The sequence below is a fragment of the Diceros bicornis genome, chromosome 22 (genome assembly GCF_020826845.1).
Source record: "Diceros bicornis minor isolate mBicDic1 chromosome 22, mDicBic1.mat.cur, whole genome shotgun sequence".
Taxonomy (NCBI): domain Eukaryota; kingdom Metazoa; phylum Chordata; class Mammalia; order Perissodactyla; family Rhinocerotidae; genus Diceros; species Diceros bicornis.
Window position 1 is genome coordinate 3,995,150 of NC_080761.1, and position 7,877 is coordinate 4,003,026.

The following is a 7,877-nucleotide window of genomic DNA, read 5'->3' on the forward strand; positions in this document are numbered from 1 at the left end:
GGGATCCAAACCCGCGTACCACGGGCTGCTGAAGTGGAGCACACAAACTTAACCACTATGCCACTGGGCCAGCCCACGTCCTGGACATTATTTACTGTACATTATAACATGAGCAGTATTGGTTCTTTTCCCTCATTCTCCCTTCTTACTCTCTGCTTTAAAGTTATAACCTCTCAGGTCTACTAGGAAAACAAAGCAATCCTATTGTTAGCCCATAAACTGTACCTTTACTGCTGCTCCCTTAGCTATATTAGACCTGGCTGAGGCTGTAAAATCAGTGCTTGTAAATTCTTATTAAATCATTGGCCAAGGTCATACTCTGTCTAGGGAGGATGGGAGGTCATGATTTCATTCTTCTAGTTATAAGCACATAAATTATTATATACTCTCAATCTGCATGATTTCTACTTGCCCTATTTACTAAGCAACTCACAGATATAGTGGCATTTTGTTAGCCCTGTAGCTTGATGGTCCCCAGATATCACAACACAATCTGTTGATGAGACAAAGCTGAGCTTATTGCATACCCTGGTAAGGGAGAACCACACCTCCTCGGAGCTTTGGCAGTTTCTCAAAGGAGGGAATGTCAAGAGAAGATTTATTGAGAATTTGAAGTTGGGCTTAAGATAGGTCTTTCAATGCAGGGACTTGGTTAGAATTGGGTAAAGATCAGATAAAACAATTCAGGATTAGTGGAAACAACAAGGAATGGGTTTTGAGGATACGGATTCAAATCATCTTAGGACACAGACTTCCTGTTGATGTCTTCCTTGAAGAGTTTCTTTTAGGAAGTTCCTGTGGTGAACTTTCAAGCCTTTGCCTGGGAAAGAAACTCCCAGAAAAGTAATGAAGACAGAGGAATAAACAAAATGTTAATGTAGAGAATAAGGTAAGTGGAATGAAGTAGTTTCAGTTCTCAGTGTCCAGGGTCAGTGAGGTGTAGATGGTTCTTAGCCCTTTCCCAATTTTTCCAAGTGAGTTAAAATAACTCTAGCTGTTGAAACAGATAAATTCCCAAATGTATGATGGCTGAAACACGAAAGAACTTTATTTTTCACTCAGGTAAAGTCCAAAAGAAGAGTTCCTGATTAAAGGACAATTTTCCCTCTTGGGGAAAGAAGGACCCAGGCTCCTTAGAGACTGAGCTCCACTATCTGTGAAAGGCAGTGGTCCTCAGAATCACTTGGAGGGCTTCTGAACCACAGGTTGCTGGCTTGCATTCCCAGAGTTCTGATTCTGTAGGTTGGGGTGTGGAGGGGTGTATTTCTGTCAAGTTCCCACGTGATGCTGATGATGTTGGTCCCTGAGGCCTGCTGCATCCTTAACATGGGAGTGGGAGATGGCGAAGTGAGAGAAGGAGACCAGATCAGCTGCTCTGTAATCTCTTCAGCCTGGAAGTGAAGCACATGACTTCTAATCACATTAATTGGCAATAACTTGTCACGTGATCCCACCTAGATACACAGAGGGCTAGGAAATGTATTCCTTGGACTGAAAAATAACGTTTGCAGAAAATAAAACTTTAGTGGACAGCTATCCACCTCCCCCAAGCCACCAAATCTCCAAGAACATCCTTCTTCTCACACATAGAACATACTTGATTCCTCCAAAGATCCATCCAATTTACTAAATCCTGGTAGTACACACTCCTCTTTACAAGACCCAGAAGTGGCTCCTCATGGCTTACCACCTGTAAACCAAAAAGTTGTCTGCTCCACAAATATACTGGTGGAGCAGGGACGGGATAAAACACCCAATCAGATAAGAAAAAGTGGGGACACACAGCAGTTACTGATCCATAGAAACGACAACATCCTGCAGGGCAGGCGTTGAAATAGGGTGGGGGCTGTTCATTGAGTGGATCCTGATTGTACTGTCTGCAAGGAACTCCCTCTGGCCATGTTCTCTTTGACTCCTTGCTCATGAATTCTTAGGGACACTTAGTAGGCTTCTGATCTCTTTGCATTCAGGCAGTTTGGGGTGCCTATAACCACACCCTAGGCAGAATTCTGAAGCCTGATGGCTTTCTCTGCTTCTTTGCCCCTATTGCTCTCTTAACTACATTGAAGCCCTTTGAAATAGTAGGTGAGAAGGCTGCATTCTTGATCTGACTTTTGCCTTACGTAGAAGTTTTGGTGCCTAAATGTCTTTCAGAATTGTCTCTTACTGTTTAGGGCCTGCAAACAGTTGGCTTTTGCAATCCTTAGAGGCCCCAAATGTTTGGATTTTCTCTATTACCTTTCATTTCTGCTTGCAAACTGGCCAATTCTTTCCTGAAGTCCAGCTCTTTCTTGTAATAACTTGCTAAAAGCAGAAAGTCAGCATATACTATCACACCAACCTTTACCAACTACTTCCCCTAAAGCTACTGACTCAGTAGACCTCTGTCTTCCTTCCAACTTAGCAGTTAGACAGTTCTGCCAAATGTTTTGCGGCTGCATGTCATAGATCTCTATTTATCCAGACCTGGATATCAGTTTCTTTACTGCTTCTACTTGATCACTAACCCAGCTTCACATATTTTAGATTTTGTCACATCAACATCCTACTTCTGATACTAATTTCTATATTAGTCAAGGTTGGCTGCTGTAACAAATGAACCAAAAAAAATGTATGATAGCTCAGACATGATAGAAGCTTATTCCTCATTCATATAAAGTTCCATGATGTTCTTAATGGCTGGCGGCTTCCCTCCTTATGGTGATAGAGGGATATTACCTCCTTCCAGATTGTGGGTCTGCTATCTCCTAAGGCCTCAATGTCCTTGGTTTGATTCTCTGCATCCAGCTGACAGACAGGAGAAGAGATGGTGGGTTAGGCACATCCTACTCTTAACATTGCTGGTCTGGAAATAACAGACATCACTTCTGCTCACATTTCATTACTGAGAACAAGTTATGTGGCCACACTCAGTTGTAGGAGTGACAAAGCAGCAGTCTCTACCTGAGTAGTCCCTTTACGGCAAAACTCTATGCTGTGGAAAGGCAGCACCAATCTTTGGTGGACACCTAGTTGTGTGCCACACCGGAACACCCTATCATTAGAGCCATCCAGTTGAAAGCCAACTTGGATATAGGTCTTCTATCAGTTAGGAATGGCTTTGGCCTATTAGTAATATATTCCAGAAATAAGAGTAACTTAAACAAGACCAAAGACAATATCTTTTATTTCTCTCTCACATAAAAGATACCCAGAACTGGGCAGTCTCAGCAGGTATGTCTGTTGCATCAGGTCATTAAGGACTCAGATTCCTTCTGTCTTTCTGCTTTACCATCCTTAACACTTAGCTTCTGTTTATCAAATTGGCTGCTAGATCTCTAGGCGTCACATTCGTATTGCAGGCTGGAAGAGGAAAGGAAGGTGAAAAGACTAAAGAGTCTATCTTTAAAGAAGTTTCCTGAAATTTCACCTAACAACATTGCCTGATATCTCCGACAATGACCACATGTGGTTTCAAGGGAGGATGGTAGATGTAGAATTTTAGCTAGATGCAGTGATGCACCAAGAATATAGGGTTTTATTAGGAAGAAGGGGGGAGAATAGATGTTTGGGTAGTCAGCTAGTACCATAGGGTCACTCTGAACATAGAGAGCAGGAACATGTAGCTTTCTGCTACATTTCAGGGAAATAATGGTTCAGTATGGTACATTGGGTACTTTATTCCCTCTGATTAACGAAATGAATTGGGTAAATGCAAAAATTACAAATATTTTTACGGTCTGTCCTTTCTCTAAGAGTCAAATTCCAATTTATAATCATTCTAAATAATCACCAATTGTTGTCCCTTATTTGTGTGTTAAACAAATTTCATATACTTCAGTCTGGTGTTTTCCCAACCACACCACACATATTCACTTATGAAGTTAGTCAGTCAATTAACAAATGTTAATTTAACCCCTACACTATGCTCTGCAATTTGAAAGCTGCTGGAGAAGATTAAAAAGAGACAGGACATAAGTATATTGAATTCAGGGACTATCAAATTGGATACATAAGATCAAATAATATTCTAATACATATCAAAAGGCTTAGAAGTTTCGCTAGCTTTTTGACCTATCAATTCTACTCAGAAAAGCATAACCCGAGGAAATTAGCATGGATGCATGCAAAGATTTAACTATATGCATGGTCATTAAAGCATTGATTATAAAAACAGCAAACTAAAAAACTGCAATTTCAATAATAAGGGATCGTTCAAGAAGTTATGGTGCTCCCAAGCAACTGAATACAATGTCACTTAGATCACTAAGAAGGAATACTTATGACACATAATACATGTCCATGATTTATTAAGTGGAAAACACACATCTTACTGAAAAAGATGTACTTTTTACATTTTCAGTGCCATCTACAAGCCATCTCCCCCTTCTCTGAGAACTGTCCTTCAGGTCATAAAGACTCCAGTCCCCCTTTTTACTACTGGATTGTGTCTGCTGACTAGATCACCTTATCCAAGCTGGGCAATCAAATTCTGCCTCTTAGTAATTTGAAATTGAGATTTGCAAATACCACTCTCTTTCTGCTGGTGACTTGAATACATACAGCATAAATAACTCAGGGGCTGGTCTACGGTTGTGTACTTTTAGCCAATACATGGAGAAGCAAAGAAGTATGTCTACGGAGAGAAAAGAATGAAGCATATCTAAAGAGAGAGGAACTGAGGCCAGAGACCATGTGTCCCCAAAGCATTCTGATGACCAGTTCCAGGTTCTAATCGTGACTTTGGAGTCCATTAGACACCCTTGTTTCCTTTGACTAATTCTGTCTTTGTTCTCTAAGCTGGTCTAACAGGCTTACTCTTACTTACAACCCAAGTTAGATCTCCCGTTTGAAACTGAAAGAAAATTAGCAATACCACCATTGCTCATTATGAGATATTTGGGCATTTGTGACAGTAGATATGGCAAATTGATGCTAAAAATTGTTTCCTTATCTCATGGGCAAGGTTCTTGGAAAATATTTTGGGGAAGGCTCTTTTGGATGAAAAATGTACCTGGTCTGTGCAGATATTTTCCTGTGGTTAGAGCTTAAAAATCACATTGAAATATTATAGGAAACCATTTTCCCAAAGATTTGTCTTTGTTAAGAGGATTTTACTAGAACTCAAGTTTGAGTTTGTTGCCAAATGGAACATTGAGAAAATTATTTTGGAGAATTTTTATCATAAAATATCTTCCTGTTAATCTCTAAACAAGTGATCAGGCTTTTTTATCCTATTTTGTCTACATCTATTTGCAAAGCTGTTATATCTGCACTTTTAGCTGTGAAGACCAATCATCTAAAAGGATTTATGTTACGCTCCGTCTCCCACACTAATTAGGATAGAAGGTTTTGTAGCAGTCAAGCAGCTTCAAATGCTCTTATTGATGTTAGGTTTTCAAAGTGAAAATAAACCTTGCTTTGTTTCATTCAGATTTTATCTTGAAACTTTAAAATATGTTTTAAAAAGAGGGTTTGAAGTACATATCTTTATCAGAAGTGGCCTACACTTTTAACAATTGGACAGACTGCTATAATACTATAGTAAGCATCCTGAGAGGGGTTTTAGTATTCTTCAGAGTTAGTATACACTATGGGATGTTGACTATGTCTGGGGCAGAACAAAGACATCAGGAATATGATCCACTTACTTCAGACAGCTTCCTGGTTGCATTAAAAAGGAGCCAAACAGGAGCCGGCCCCGTGGCTTAGCAGTAAGTGCGTGTGCTCCACTGCTGGCGGCCTGGGTTCGGATCCCGGGCACACACCGATGCACTGTGTGTCGGCCATGCTGAGGCGGCGTCCCACATACAGCAACTAGAAGGATGTGCAACTATGACATACAACTATCTACTGGGGCTTTGGGGAGAAAAAGGTGGGGAAAAAAAAGGGGGAGGATTGGCAATAGATGTTAGTTCAGGTCTTCCTCAGCGAAAAGAGGAGGATTGGCATGGATGTTAGCTCAGGGCTGATCTTCCTCACACACACACAAAAAAGGAGCCACACAAGCAGATCTTGCATGACCTCAGCGCTGCTCCTGGAATCACCCTCTGCCCACTTCACACATTCCTGGCATTCTCTTGTGGCGGAGAACAAGTGGAGTTGCCAGGTTACTGTTGATGAAGAGTAATTTTTGGAAGCAGAAAGTCAGTGTCCTGGTTCTGAATGATTCATCTTGCACTCAGAGGCATGTTAAACAGTAACTATTGGTTAGTCCTTAATCTGTTGGATCTTGCTCAACCCATATTTGAGTGTCCATGATGGATATATCACTTTTTTCTTTTCACTATCTTTCAAGTGTAAAATAGACAGATTATATTTCCCTTCCAACTGATTCAGAAATATGTGGTGCATTTGGCATTAAATTGTAAACACAAAATGAATGTTTATTAAGTTAAGCGAAATGAGAGATGAACTTTCAGCTTTCCACATGAACTATTTATTAAAATATCAAATTGGATTTAACTTCGCAAATCTGAAAGTTTTGGAAAATGAGAAATGGGTCTCAGGAATGGGGGACCCCATTTTTCAGCTGCTTCCTCCTTCTGTTCAGCAGACTCTCAGAGGTGTACTCCATAGGCAGTTTTCAGAGCCATCCTTCCAAAGGATTTATTGAGTTATGTGACAAGCTTCAAATTTGGATAAACCCCAAATTTCTTCATCTGTGAAATTGGAATAGTAATATCTGCCTCACTGAATTGTTGAGAGTAGTAGAATGTAAGTGAAGCATCCATCCATATTATTGTATAAGGATATCAGTAGATGTATGCTATTATTATGGTAGGCCTCCGGGAATGGTAGCTATATACCACTTTGTTTATTTATTTATTGAAAGGATACTTTCACTTGGTTCAAAGTTCAAAAGATATGAGTTACATGCTGTATCTTTTTCGTTTCTGTTCCCTAGCCACATAATTCCCCTCCTTAGAGTTAACTGCTGTATCAGTTTCTTTTGTATCTTGCTGGAGATATTTTGTATACCTAAAAGCAAAAATGTATATTTACATTCTTTCCCACCTTTTCTACATGAATGAAATCATACTATTCCATGTTTCCTTTTTTATCACTTAAAAATGTATCTTAGAAGTTGTTCATATAAGTTAAATTTGTTTTTAAGCAATTGTGCCTAAATTGATTTAGGCATAGCAGTGTATTTGTGTGTGTGTGTGTGCGTGAGAGGGAGAGAGAGAGAGAGGGAGGCACTATTCAGTGCCTCAGATAACTGTATCTATTGTGCAGGTGTGCTCTAATTCAGTTACCAATTCTAACCCTTAACTGCTGGATATTCATTCATTCATTTAACAACTATTTATTGAAGGTCTACCATGAGTCAGGCTAGGCCCTGGCAATACAGCAAAGCACAAAACAGACACAGTCACTTCTGTCACATTCCAGGGACTGAGGCCGGACATCCCATTTTGCTCTGTCCTTCGCTGTGCGCTGCTTCCGAGCCCCGCGGCGCTCGGCGGGTGACTGTCCGGCTGGGACTCCCGGGTGGTCCAGCACCCATCTCTCTGGTGCGGGCTGAGGTCCCCGAGCGAGGGCGGCACACAGTCCGGAATGACGGAACCTCCGGGGCCCGGGTGCGGACGCGGGGATGACGGGAAGGCCCCGGGACGGGGGGAGCCCCGGGGCGTCTTTGGGGCACACGTCCTGGTGTGAGGGCGCGCACACGCCCGCGTTCCTGACCCCTCGGCACCGCGAGCAGCACAGGGACCTCGGAGATCACCTCCTTAACTACCCCACTTTACACAGACGGGAAACCGAGGCCCGGCGAAGCGAGGGCCGGGACTGAAGCCCACCTCAGCCGGGGGCGCCGGGGCCGCGGAGGGGCCAATGCACGGCGAGTCCAACAGCCGGGCAGCCGCAACGCCGGGCGTCTACCGGAAACTCGTGCG